Here is a 15,272-nt window from a genome sequence, read left to right as displayed (position 1 = left end):
GATAAGCTGTTAACCGCAGAACCAAGCCATTGTTCGTTAATGAAGACTGATGACAGGATGTTAGCGTCGAGTCGAATGAGCTCTGCCCCGCGACAAGAAACAGTCGCTGCTTTATTAGACGTCGTTCGCGATAAACTCCCACTCTTTGTTTCAATGTCGTGACGAGCGATCCGCGACGCAACGGATTAATGAACTTGTGTCATCCCTGCGAAACGTTGCTGACGGAATGTTGCTGATGCCACCGTTTCACTCTGTGAGTCAGCTATCATTGGAAATGAAAAGTAGTACAACCCCTTATCTATCGAATTAGGATCACTTAATATTCTCGATATCTTTCATGTTTTATTTAGTAAAATTAAAAAAAATTTCAGCACTACCAAATTTCAGATTTTCAGAATTCCAAAATTTTTTAATTTTAAAAATTTCTAAGAGACCTCACCCATCCTAGAAACAAATCTTATTTACGCAATGTTTCAATTATTTTGATTTAAAATTATTAAAGTGATATAATAAAATTATATCAGTTTCAACACCTCACCGTTTCCCATTCAATTTTTCAAATAACCTATTGAACACGATCTTGAATGATCACCCAGGGTTGATTTTTTCTCTTATGGAAGATGAAGGATAGAGGATTTTTTGAATCGTGGAACATTTATTACTTCAGCACAGAAATTCATCATCGTCTTTGACGTCGAACGTGCTTCCCGAACAATAATCCTTATTATTGGTTCAACCATCCTTTATCCTTTTTCGAACCATGGCTCTAGTCCTTTTATCCATTCTCGATAAAATTCACACTAACAATGAACTTTTAAATTACGCGTGAACTTAGAAATAATAAATAAATAACGAGAAGAATGCAGAAGTGATAAAAAAAATTACCACCCCAAGTAGTCTTTACCATTCACTTTAATTTCTTAGAATAACTTTTTAATTTTATGGAAAAAAATATTAAATATTTTAGAAAAATGCTATCTAAAGAAATAATTAAAAATTTAATAATTTCAAGTGATAAGGAATTTAAAAATTAAATTTAAATCGTCGCTTTCTGAGCTATCCATCGTCCGATGGTTAAATTCTTCTATTTGTACTGGTTATATACGAAGATCGAAGAAAGGAGGGAAAGAAAGATAAGAAGTAAGAAGGAAAGAGAAAGTTGAATCGAGACGTGAGATAAAGTGAGGCGCGTAGAAAGGATTCCAGATAGCAGAGTGAAAGTCGAAAATCAGAAAGGGCGACGGTATAATCTGTCGCGGCCGAGGCAAAGAGAAAATTTTCAAGGGGATGTACGTACCTACCTACTTACCTGAAAAGGGTACCATTCGCCTGGCGGTAATGGTCCGGGATTTTGAATGTCGCCGGTACGATAAGGGACGGAAAGGAAGCCATTATCGTGCTACGTGATCTTCAGCGTACGAGCGAAGCGTGCTTCTTAACCGCCGCATACTGGGGTTCTTATATTTTCGAAATATGTCGCAAACGTGGCTTGATATCGTTCCTCGCATAAAAAAAAACATGAGAAATTGGTTTTAGATCTTTATCGTAGCCACGTATGTTAAAATAACTTCCTTTCGATTATGACTTTGAGAATGGTACCCTCTATACGAAAATGGTTATCCACCGTATTATAATCAGGATATTTTTATTGAATTGATTGTAATTAATTTTCACCGAGAATTATGAGCAATTTAATTAACAATTTCTAAAACTATCATAAATAGAAATTACCAATGAAAGAAAAAAAAATAATTTTGTAAAATATTAAATTGCTTAAAATCAAATTGGTTATATGTAAAAGAATGTTCGAATGAAAATGTACCATAAATGGATTAAGTGGAGCATAAAAAGTTTGTTAACCTCTTTTGAAAGATTCATATCAAAAACAAACTCCAACATACGTATCGCGTGATGCAGAAACACGTTAAATAATTACAACTACGATCAATTCGCTAATCCCTCGTACTTCCTTTTTCAATTAAAACTTCGGGTTAACAAAATGCAATTACTTCCTATACCAAGATACAACCACGACATCTAAATCATACAACTCTGTCGCGAATCAACGGGTCAAATTGCATTAATCAAATTAACGACTGACGTATCTATCGGGGCGAGCAATGAAAAGAAAGAAAAAAGTGAAACTTCATATCGCGAGTATTCGGCCGGATTCGACGTTTGAAAAGTTGGCTGGCGTGCTTAGCACTTTATTTCGAGTTGGCGAGACACCGCGATAAACTTTCCATTTCCACGCGCTGAGTTCGCGTAGCGCACAAAGAAAAAGCCTTGTGATAAAGCTATCCTCCCCGTATTCGAGTCGTCCATTATCGGGGCCGGCACGTTATCGTGCCTTATATTTTCGAGATACACACCGGGCAAAACGGGCGTGCAACAGTAGAGACGGTGTGCCGGCCGCTCGAGACCCCTACAGGAATTATTGGTCTACGGCTGGCGTTATCGCAGTTATCGCGCCGCCGGAAACGGACCGCTCGTCTAATTATTCCAAAGCCTTTTCTATACCCGCAGCCGCACAGCACACGGCGACTTTGCCTCTCTTGGAAGAGAACGACGCTCCAGAGGAGGACCGTAGAGAAGGAACAGAAACGGTACGGTAAAGGGAGAAGGTACTCCTTTCATAGAGAAACTGGAGTTGCCCGTTCCCAGCCATTCAACCAACTTGGGCAGTTGACTCTTTATGCGCAAAGTTTCCCGGCATTTCGATTTTATGTTAATTTCAATTCACTACGTCGAACCGTAGCCGAGCCGCGAAAGAGTGTGCTCACAGAATCGGTGAGCTCACCTATACATCCGTGGGATCGGGGCCAAGTTTATCTACGACCACCGAATGGAAATCGACGAAATATCGTTTTCTCACCCCTTACCGTTATCATTTCACGATACCACCTTCCACAATAGTAGCTTCTTTTAAACGATTCACCGGAACCGCGACGATTTGATTCGATTCCATTTTATGGATAAAAGAATGGAGGTATCCTTTCATCCCTCTATCTCAATGAAACAGATTGTCTCTATTTTATATGCAAATAAAGCAAATTCATTCTATCCGTGTAAGCGATAATTAGAAAAATAATAGCAGGTATATCCGCACCCTCCTGGTGCTATAAGGGTTAATTTCGTTAACAAGTAGACCCAAGAGTAAGGTACAACGAAATTCGTCGTATAACGAAGATCAAACGCATCAGCCGTGAGACTGCGAATAGTCGTAAAGTTATTATTTGCTCGTCCTTACATTAGAAGGGTAGTGACCGTCGAGTAGAGGGGTGTATGCAAACAGCTGTGCGTGGCGGGCACCTCACACCATACATTCATCCCTCGTAAAAGCGTAGCGACGGTAGAGAGGTAGATGGTTCGTTCCAAGGGTTGAACGGTGGTCCGAGGCGAAGGGATGGTAGTTGGTTCGTGGGGAATGTGACGTTGGGCCAAAAGAGAGGGTGGTAGTCACTGCGACAGTGCGACCCTGAACTTGCTGCGAGCCGATCGATACCAGGTTCACTGTCCTACCCTCCTCTGCTAACCACCTCCATCTCCGGCACCTCCTTCTGCCTTCTCTCCTCTCTGGCCCTCTTCTGATCCCAGCTGAAGGGGCACCATAAAACCCCAAGGCGCTTTCCGCGAGGATCCCGTTACACGAGCCCCGGCTCTTAGCTCGGCGTTAACGAAAAGCGCGACCGAGCGTGAAGAGACACGAGCGCTTCGAGAGACGCTTGTCGTCGTGCACACCGTTTCTACCCTCGATCGATACCTTGATATCCTGCCACCCTGTCTCTCTACTTGTCCTGCTAGTCCCCCGAATATTTTTCTTTCGTCTTCTCGCGCCCACACCGCCGCTTTTCACCCCAATTTCACCGATACCGTCTCTACCGTCGTTCGAACGTTGCAGCATTTTCCTCGTCGGTTCGATTTTACTTGCTAGCCGGCTCGGGTACCTTCAACATCGGCTCCACGATTGTTTGGAAAGGACCACGGAAGTGACGTTTCACCGTTCGAACGTCAGGGAGACTTTGTTCTTTCAATTTTAGAAGAATACACGTGGTTTGAGAACTTGTACGAATAGAAGCTGAAGTAATTGCAGTAAAGTTTGGACAGTCTTATCTTGTTTTTGTTTAAATTTTAAGGGATGATTATTGTATGGGAAGATGTTTAAAAAATTGGTTGGAAGCAAGGATTTAACGTTATTTTAACATTTAGTTTTCTCGGAAGCTTGATGGGAAATGATTATTATGTTAAAAGAATTCTTTGATGAACCACCGGGAACAGATTCCAACATTCCTAGAATATTCTCCAGTGTCGCGAAGGGCGACAATTCCATCTGGTAGAATTTCAACATTAGCAACGAGGACGAGGGCAAATGAGAATCTTCGGAGTGCACACAATTAAAAGTTCAGAGTACTTAAATTGAGAGAACGTGCAAATCGTGTAATCGGTTCTCCTTCGTTAATTCACAGATTAGCGCGATTAGTATTAAGAAACTCTCCGGGCGTGCAGATTTCCTCGGTTGTTCCTCCACACGGTAAATTGGCAAACATGTACCCTCCGCAGCAAAACTATCTTCTACTGTATTTGTATTCTCTGTAGTGTCTTTAATCGTCGTTTCTTCATTTACCGATTTCAATTACTTTTTATGTTATTTATATGGAAAATCAAAATATATTAAGCTTCAAATTGATGAGCTCTAAATACTATTTTTTTTTTACAGATCTTTTGTTTCTATTCTTCTATGTTTCAATCTCTGTCATTTCATATTTAACTATTTTTAAAATTTTCATTCAATTTTCCATGTGATCATAATTGAACAATTGAAGATCTTATTCTTCGTTCCATTGATTTAATTTAATTTAATTTAATTTAATTTAATTTGTCTTCTTCGCCCATAGTCTTTGCACTCGACATGCTAAACTTGTAATAGAAAGATAGAAATATCTGCGTTAAGAAAACTATTGAAATACATTTGAAATCCAATTGCCCGTAGAACTTCCTGTCACAGTTCCAACGAAGGAAAATATTCAGTCACGTAATACTTTTTATCATTCATTCGTTGAAAATACCTGTTCGAATAGCAGCCGTTGAAAACTTGCCACGGCTACGTCCACGTTTCTTTCGAGGTTATATTCGGCCGGGTCGAACAAGCCCTTTGAACATTCAGAAGGTTTCACGACTACAAGCTCGAGTCGATGGTGTGAAAACCATTGAAAGAACCGAGACTCTCTTTTCCTCCCCGTGTCTACCGAAGTCACGTTGCTGTCGTTACCGTCGTCAACGAGATCCGGCCCGTGTCGTCGTCGTCGTCGTCGTCGTAGTCCCTTCGAATGTGAAAAGACGACGAAGGGTTGGGATGGTGAATGGTTACGCCATGTGCCGCATCGAAAGTCCGTTGGTCCGCCTAATGCTCTATCCATTGCTTTCGGTAATAGCACCCCAAGGAATTAGCGATAACTACGATCACGTATCGCTAAACTCCTCGATAGTTGCACCCCGCTGGCTACGTGCTAAATGACTTTTTTGATTCAAAGGCAAGTTCTTCTACTCTTCTTTGGTCTTACGTGTTAGAAAACACTGTTCAATCTATTCGTCGCGATATAATTTTAATTATTTTATTTTTAAATTAAAACTTCTCACTTGGTACCTCACGGGATTAAAATAGATCATTTTAATGCTATTTAGAATTTTTTTAAATTTTATTTGATAAATCAATATTTTAATTTTTAGTGCCTGTCGCCAACAACCCCTATGACGTTTTAATCTTCGCAGATCCAATTACAAAGTTAAATAAATTGAAACCCATTTTCCTTATATTTCATTTTGTAAAAAAATTTGGCATTGTTTCCATTTTCCCAATTAAACTGATGCCTATAATTGTTCTTAAATTTCATATGAGAGTATGTAGTTTAAATTACCTTCGAATGAAACGCGATTCGTTTCTCCTTCCATTTAAAATTTGAAAAAAAAATCTCCTATTGTTTGAAAGTATACTTGCGCTGTTGTGCAAACAAACTGCAACCATTGTGAGTCTGACGAATGGTATGTAAATAGCTAACAGAATTTTGCGAGGTAAGTGGGACGAAGTTTCGAAATTAATAACACTCGGTGTTTGCCGATCGCCAATTAAAAACTGTTCGTATTTAATTAAAGGATTTTAGCCGAAGTCTACGGAGCCTCTCGGTGTTACAATCGGCCACGTAAAGGGATCGATATCGTGTACACGTACAGAACTGTTCAAATAAGAGGACTCGAATATGTTTACCTTCAGCCGAAATATAGTTAGCAAACCTCGTCTCTGATCGTTCCACGTATTTATTCACATAACAAACCAATAAATTGACTATTATTATTAGCAAATTGTTCGTGTACACCGTGAAGGAAATGTCAAAAATGTTGACACAGTTGTGATCATTCATGTTCCTTTAATCAAAACTATGCAAACAAAACAATAGTCCATATTAAAGAATAATAATTAATAATTAACACAAAAAATGGTAAAGTTTAATGTATTAATTGCTAATGCAATTTTTAAATATAAGGTTCTTTATTCCTTACAAAGGAAGGAGGAGAAATTTAATAAAAATATTTTATCTTGAATATCTTCAATATTCAGATAAAAATATTCTACAACTGTTTACTTTTCGTGCTATCTGAAAACAACTCCAACCCATTATTGTTGAAGCAATAATAAATCAGAAGGATAAGTAATGCGAAACTCTCGTTATCCTCGCCAATGTATCGTACATACGTTATTGAAACGTGTTACCCTTGCGGAGTTTCTGGGCCAGTAATGGCCCCCTCGAGTATGTGTACCCACGTTTTCAGTTTACACAGAACCACGGTCTCTCTGGCTGGTACTTTGTTGGCCGTCGCGCAAATCCGTGCCAGAGACTGACTCGTACCGGCAAACTGATCTCTTTTCTTCCTTGGTGGATTCAAGGGAAAAGTGTCGTCAGTTATTCATAACCGTGGAACACGTCTTTGTACAAGGTGTTGACCGAAATGGGTCTAGCCACGAGCATCCTTGACGTACTTCCGGCTATGTGCGGCGAGGCAAGGTGACGTGTAACGATGACTAATGGCCGTTTCCCTCCATCACTGAAAGCTCATCAACCGTGACTGGTGCCAAGTACGAGTACCAACCGTATAAATGGATGTGCGCAACGTGTACAATCGTCTGGCGAAACAAGATTGCAATGGTCAACCAGCGAATGGTGAATGACTTTCAGTGACAAGGTGCAAATGGAAGCTATTAATTGAATCGAACAACTTCTTTTTAATTTGATTCTTTCTTAATAATTATTTTGAAGTAATTTTACTTCTTTTTATTCATTCTTGATAGCTTTGTAAGGAAATGTACTTAAATTGAATTGTTAAATATGCTTTGACTGCAGACAAACAATAATAGGTATTCAGAAGCTTAGAGAGGAGGAATTAAATAACGTTGAAAGTTCAGATTTCACGAGAAGCAGGATGAACGAGCCACGCCGGCAGTCGTCGAATTATCGCAATTACAAGTACGGTGGAGATATAAAATCCAGCAGCAGGGAAATCCAAGGGATTAAGTGTATCTATAGCCGAAGAAATGCTCCAAGTTAAACGAATTCAACGGCGATGGGCTTTAATGAAAAATGTCCTGAGCGCGGCGAACGGCTGGCCCCTCACTCCGTTGGATATTAATCGCGAGACGGTGGTTCAATTATACTTCCAATCATCCCTTTCCCGCGAACTACGATTCTGCGACGATCAGCCCGTGAAATTATTGCGTCTCCCCCCGTTCCACGTTATATAGTTAGAGGGGATTCTCTTTCGGTTTCCTTTTTCCTTCGGTATTTTCCCGAACACTAGACCGCGAGCCGGAGAAAAGGCAGAAGGCCGAAGAAGAAGGAAAGAAAAAGAAGGAGAAACTGGCGGAGCACCGCATGGAATATCGTCACTCGTTAAATTACTTTCTCATTGCCGGGACGTTCGACTATGATAAAAATTAACCCCCATTCTTGGTGAATCGACTTACTTTATTAGGTGGACACGTAATGTTATATCGTGTACATTATACGCTTGTATGTGGGCTGAGATATTTAACCCTTTCTTATTCAATGCAAGAAAAAAATATTATTTATAACTATTATGAGAGATTAACAGTGGTAATAAACATTTACTGTAAAGCATACCGAGACTCTTCCAAATTTTAAATTTCCAATTTTCTATTTATCACTAACTACTTATCTCGTATATAGCAAATTTCTCAACAATATTACGTTTATGTAATTGTATGTAGCGGTTAAAAAATTTGTAATTAAATGTAATTATATATTTTTTAATGGACTAATTTGTCTTCAGAGACGTCTCAATTATTAAACCTCCATATTTACATATACGAAAAATGAATGTATTTAAAACAACATCCCTAACTTTACGTTTGCAGTGCTTTACACTTTCTGATGTTTTTTTGACATGAAGCTACCGCATTTTCATAGATTAACACACTACTAAATTAATCTCGCGAGTCATTACTATTCAATGGTCTTTCAAGGCACGAAGCATTACGAATTTGACTACTACATGGAAGAAAAAAGTAAAGAGTGAAAAATAACTGCGTAAACACGAGATATTATACATCTACATAAACTAGTGTCGAACTAATATAGATAGTTAATTAATGATACGCATTATAGATAAATAAAATTCTTGAACAAAATTAATAAACCAAGTGTTAAAAAAGATGCATTTGCATTTTCTTGTCTTGTCAAACCTACTTTTAAATAAATCAGCTCTATTGAATAAATGCTCAATGTGCGTCTGCTAAAGAAATAGTTTAAATTTTTCAGAAAAACCAACTCAGAAAGTAGATAAGAAAGAAATGTATGTGTAATTGTATACTTACTACAGTCTCTACATGTTTCATATAAACCTTTTAAGAAGTAATTATAACATAATCTGATGAAATAAATATCTGATGAAATAACTAATAAAAGTAAATACGTTCGTTTCCGCCATGCGAAAAAACGACAAAAACCGAATATTGCCGAGCGACACCGAACCGAGCTGGTGCTCAGAATGTTGTTGTTTACGAACTTTATAAACCTTATTAAACAATCAGAATCTCGCGCAAAACGAAGAACGTGAACGATCAATGGAAACTAAAAGCACTTACCTTATTGCAGAAGTGATTCTTGTCTCGTATCAGCACCAAAAACAACACAATTTCGTATTTTCACTTCGACGCAACGCCACTGTCGTCCGTCCGATCAGAGTCGGTGTTCAGAATGGCGTTCTGTTTACAAACTTTATAAACCTTATTAAACAATCAGAATCTTGCGCAAAACGAAGAAACTGAACGATCAATGGAAACTAAAAACTCTTACCTCATTGCAGAAGCGATTCTTGTCTCGCATCAGCACCAAAAACAACACAATTTTGTATTTTTACTTTGACGCGTCGAAACTATGTACTTAACTCCACTGCCCGTCCGATCCGAATGACGACACGCAACTGCTCGGGGCGGGGAGAGGCAGGCACAGTAATGTTTACAGTATGTATTAGTGCGCGTCTTATCCTTAGTCCTGTCGTTTATTGTGAGTTATGAAGACTGACGAACTTGCTCCTCTGCTTAAATATTTCACAATCTTCTGATGGTGAGTTATTTAATATTGTACCCTAATACTTTTTAATAATTCAGGATATAATGATATGTAAATGTTCAAACGAAATACGTAATAATACTATTGTGAGGTTATGGTTATGTCACATATTCTGAATGATGTAGTACAAAAATACGCGAATTCTATTTTTTCAAACGATTTAAAAAGTATTCTTTAAATGATTTGATTGGTACAGTTGGTAATCTCATTACTTCCATTCTCCATATTTCACCGCTGTATATTTTAATTTTTTCAGGCGTCATACATACATATATGTATGGCAGGCACCGTAATGTTTGGAGTATGTATTAGTGCGCGTCCTATTCTATCTTGTTGTTTATTGTGAATTATCAACACTGACGAACTTGCTCTTCTGTTTAAATATTTCATAATCTTCTGATGGTGAGTTATTTAATATTGTACCCTAATACTTTTTAATAATTTAATAATTTAGGATATAATTATATGTAAATGTTCAAACGAAATACGTAATAATGCTATTGTGAGGTTATGGTTATGTCATATATTCTGAATGATGTATTATAAAAATACGCGAATTCTAGTTTTTCAAACAAAAAAGTATTTCTTAAATCATTCGTTTGGTACAGTAAGTAATTTCGTTACTTCCATTCTTCATATTTCGCCACAGTATATTTTAATTTTTTCACGCGTACATACATATATGTATGTGCAAATGCGCAACATGTTGGGTATGAAACAGATTCTGAACAGAGCATTTTTCAGTAACGAAATTATTACGCTACTCTGCATTTTCTTTTAAAATCCATTATACGCAACAGCAGGTTAAAAAGCGCTGTTAAATTCAGCGTGCAACTCCTTGGTATAAATTTAATTACGACTGTGCATTTTAACAGCGGGAATGATTTTGTTAATTTTAGATATGGTGTTTATTTCACCAATATATTTATAACTCATTTATATTCTATTAACGTAAAATATAAAAGATGAACGAGTCAGTTGAAACTGATTGTAGTATAAATTAAGGTCCTTCAATTGTTAGTAATTTACTTACATGATTTTTGCCCAATTATCACAAAAGTTATTGGGTCAATCTAATTTAACTTTTCTTGATCATGCAGTTGTACAAATTCCTTACAAAACATTTTATTACCTATAAAATAATAACAAAGAAAATTGTTCTAAAAATTATGGGAACTTCTGTACACCCCTAGCCCCGAATTAAGATAAATATATATAAGAAAGACTTTACCAGCACGCGTTTCATCGTACGCGTTGTACACGCGGTGCTTTCGCATTTATTATTTCAACGCTTTATTCGGTGTTTCTAACAGATGAACCATAAAGCAATTTGAGATACACCGCATGGCGTACTTGCCGTACCGTGAACTGCATAATAGAATCCGCGGATGAAAAGTGCATCCTTTTTTTTATTTATTTCATACACCTTTATACCGCTCGAAAATTTCTCCACCCCCGGTGGGTTGTCGTGTTTCAGGAGAAATTTCTTTTTTTTTCTCGACCCGCGGCAAGCATGTAACGAACAAAAACGTTACGGTGGAAAAATATTTTTTAACGAATACACCGGGATCGCCGCGAGTAATCTCCCTTCAAAGGAATTCGCTCGTATTTATTTGCACGTTGAGCGATTGCGCCCCCGGGTTGAGCGACCAACGCTCACCGTACGGAATAATTACATGCAAATTATGTGAATAAATATCGCGAATTTTCGACGAATTTTCTAGTGCTACCCGTGCAAACCGATCGCTCGTGGCATCCCCATAGCTATTTCTAGCGGTGCATCGTGTCGGTTACGATGCGTTCGAGAGTAGGCCGTGCAGAGAACGATGCACGTTCACCGATATAAACCTTGCACAAAGTGAACATTGTTTGTGTCCGTGTGAGGCATCGTGGATGCATCGAACCTGCGCCGGTGTACCCCTCGACGCTTTTCGTATAATATCGCAAACTGGCTGCAACGTAAACAATTTATACCGTGCGAGAGCGAACCGTAGCCCCGTAACCGGTACACACGTATATATTTCAGTGTCATTTTAATTTGCACACTCGGAATATTTTACCATCGCATTTGCATCCGCATTACAGCCGGCGCAATGTAATCTCGTCGATATTTTGCGCTGCGTCGCGGAAATGCTCAACCTACCTTCCATTTTAATTATTTTCGCCTCCGAAAGTAGACACCGCTCACGGACAGGGGCGCGGAAAATACCGGAGCCGTAGCGTAGGAGGAAGGGAATGGATGGTTTCGAAAGTGGAGGGATGCAGAAAGGGGATGCTCGCGAAGAAGAGGGAAGATGTGCATTTTCCAACGAATATTTGTGCTCTTTATTCGTTTCAATAAGCAAACATAGGGAAATGTTTTTTTTTTCTAATCCAGGTGGGTTAAACACGGATACGTGTTCCCAGATTTCCAAGGGAATATATGGTTACATATGCGCGTATATTAATTACATATACAGAGTAGCGCGAATTAAGCCGGTCGAACAACAGAATTTGTTAATCCCTCTTGCGTGAGGAAGATCGATTGCATTTACCTTAGTGCCACGCTAACGCAACTCAGCCTAGTCCCTTCCTCTGGCGATGTTTCGGCCCGGTATACAACTCGCCCTCGAAACTTCCTCGCACGAATTAACCCGCAGACCGTGTGCACGCGTGCAGGGAAAACCAGAAGCACATCTTGTCGTAACGAGACGGAGCGGTTAGGTATAATGCTTGTAACGAGGCTCGCACCCTCTGGCGTGTTTGTGGTGTAACGTCACAAAGTTACACGGGTGTAACTGTGCAACTGTAACTGCACGCGCGTGTGCGCATAGGACGAGGGGTTGCAACTGCTGGCTCTCACCAGGTGGGTGGTAATAAGTTCGTACAAGTTGCCGCCGGGTCTGCACCTGCATCGTGCGACACCCTTCCATCCCCAACCTTCCTCCTCTGTCCTCCTCGTTTTCTCCACGCATGCACTTGCCTGCAGTTTGACCGCACGCGCGTTCGACCGACAACCTTCACCCTTAATTGACACTCGTATATTTCGCAATTTACCTTCGTGCTGGAGTGTGCCTTTTCGTTTGATACTTGATGATCTTGCTTCGAACGATGTTCGTTTCGCGAGGAAGAAAATTGATTCTTACTTCAAATTATTTATCTTTCATCATTGTTAAACAACAGTTTAAAATCATTTCTCATCTTAACTTATACAATTTTGTCTTGCCAAGAATTTCATGGTCTACAGTTGATCCGAAATTTCATCAACGTTCAAACATTTCACTTCGGTTCACTTTCGGCTACATAGTCGTAGTAGAATTCGACTTCGTCTTTGCTTAATATCCGGGCCACGATGGTTCGTAAAAATAACCGCAAGCCTCGCGCGGTTTCGGAGACGACGAGGAATATCGTTCGACCCCGGGTACGCCATAATTCCCAGGGGAGTCAAAAGTATTTCTGACAGACGCATAAAACATTAGGTCGTGAAAGAAAACTTGCCTCGAAGTAGCTCGTTCGCATTATCGAACCGTATAACTGGCAATATTCTTCGGGGGTAATACGCCCTTCTATTCCTAGGCTGTATCATGGACGGTTTACTAGGTTCTCATGGAAAATTCGATATATCACCGGTGCCGGGGACTATCTTCGACATAAATTCTGGCCGCGCCTCTGGTCGCGGTGCAATATTAAGAAAATCCAATTTCCTTGCCGTGGCTTCGTCGTCGCGATGCGAAGGTATATACGAGCGACGACGCTCGATGGGTTTCGTAGATCGAGCAGGAAAATCTTACGAGAGAGTAGGAGTTTCGGTTAACTTTGCTCACAGTTTGTACGACAGTCTAGCGCAGGACACGCTCGCCGACTTCTGATTTGTTGCGCAAACATTTCGGAGCTATTCCGATCCTTACGAAACTTCATAGAGGAAATTGCTGTAAACCGAATGACGTGCCATAGGGTAAGACGTTTGTACGCGGCACGATTCTGCGATGAGTACACGATGTGTCGAGCGGACACTCAGCAGGAAGCCGAGAGTTTCGACGAGAGTGTATTTGCCTCAAAGGGATTTTAACGTCTTTATGTACGCGCCATCCATTAAGGCTCGCGTGCGTGCGGGTTTACATTGAAAGATGCGAAAGATAAACTACTGTAGAGTACAGTTTACAATCGAGACATTTGGTTTTTTTATTCAGACAAAATAATGGGGGGTCGATCTTGAAAATTATTTCATATCCTAAAGTATTTAATTATGAAACCTTGTCTAATGTACTCGTTATGAATTATTGCATTATTCAAGCCAAATAGTATTCTTTGAGAATCTTTAATAAAATTTGGTAGATTTCACAAAAATACAATATTCTATTTAGTATTTATAAAATATAACCTGAACGGTGTTTGAAGATTAGAAGACTGCTATTTGGATTGGAAACAGTAGAAATAAAATAACAGTGGGCACCTGAGGTTCACCTCGGGCACATAACTGAAAATCGAAAATTTTATCGAGGTCTTAAAACTGGGAACTTAACTGAACGTGTTAAAGATACAACAGGTGCTAGAATGCATTGAACAGAGTACCAAATTTTGCTGAATAGTACTTTCTGTATTGAAATTTCTATTCGGAAGCACTTAAATAATAGCGATTTCCTTCATTGTCAAATCTTTTGAAAGAAAGCTTGCTCTACACAGTTGTGGACGATGGGTTACGTCAACTTGTTAATTCCCGCCACGTGTACAGACGCCCATCACTTTTACCAGGATCTTCGCTGATTTTCCCTAAGCGAAACTCAGGGTGCGGGTAACTTTCAGTTCGCTTAACGACCGATAAAGGGATACTTATATCGGTGTCGAGTGCCAGCAAACTTTGCCAGAACGAGACATCTGCTTTTCGACTGTAAACAACCATGAACGTCTTGACAAGTGTAATGTAGCTTTAATCGCGATACAGAGCTGCGTGGACTTATTTATTGTTTGCCGGTTGCCAACAGTTTCACGCCTCTCCTTTAATCGCGGCACAGCTGTCGCGTACAATTTTTACCATTGAAAACCATCTGCCTTTGCTTGAAAATCAAGGAAAGAATTAGGGGGGATTATTTAAAAATGGATATTGAATATTTGCATAGTTTTAAAATAAAAATAGATGAATGAATAGGTAAAATAATCATTGCAGTATTTAATTACAAACTTAAATTGGTTGATTTTTTAATTCGTTCAATTAGTAAATAAAATTAAATCCTTTTGATAAAATTATTTATTCAAGCATGCAAAAATCTAAAGAAAATGATTGTACGACTGTAGAAATGGGTATACAGAGAAATCGTGTCTTCATAAATAAACTTTTATTCTATTCTTGTTACTTTGCCATTTATGTCCATAACATTCTCCCCGCTACCACACGAAGATTAATTTAAATCGATTTGGAGCGGGAAATTTTATCGAAATCAGCTTAGAAATTGCACAGTTATGTCTCATATCTCTGGCGAATCAGGACTTCCGATCTCATAGATTTCGTATGAAGACTCTATCGGCCGTTCTATCGAGGAAAATAGAGGAGAAAGAGAAGAGCGATGTAATCCTTCGGCTGGTATAACTTGGAAGGGTAGATGGCTCCGAGCCCAGTGGCGAGAATCTCGGTATACCATGCGAAGAGCTCGCTTC

At 39.2% G+C, this 15,272-nt stretch overlaps 1 protein-coding gene and 1 long non-coding RNA gene across 14 annotated transcripts in view; one reads left to right on the top strand and one right to left on the bottom strand.

The window, feature by feature from the left end:
* Window positions 1-9,484, bottom strand: part of LOC117604002 (uncharacterized) — an 89,003-nt gene extending 79,519 nt beyond the window's left edge. Inside the window, exons 1-2 of the long non-coding RNA XR_004581329.1 lie at window positions 9,366-9,484; window positions 9,155-9,285 (exon numbers count right to left, since the gene is read on the bottom strand). This is a non-coding gene — a long non-coding RNA (uncharacterized LOC117604002). The remainder of the gene's footprint in view (window positions 1-9,154; window positions 9,286-9,365) is intronic.
* Window positions 1-15,272, top strand: part of bru3 (CUGBP Elav-like family member bruno 3) — a 590,175-nt gene that overhangs the window by 205,502 nt on the left and 369,401 nt on the right. The gene's annotated exons all lie outside the window — the stretch shown is intronic.

Source organism: Osmia lignaria, chromosome 11, assembly GCF_051020975.1.
Source record: "Osmia lignaria lignaria isolate PbOS001 chromosome 11, iyOsmLign1, whole genome shotgun sequence".
Classification (NCBI taxonomy): Eukaryota; Metazoa; Arthropoda; class Insecta; order Hymenoptera; family Megachilidae; genus Osmia; species Osmia lignaria.
The sequence above is the reverse complement of the archived record's forward strand: the minus strand, read 5'-3'. Positions and strand labels throughout refer to the sequence as shown.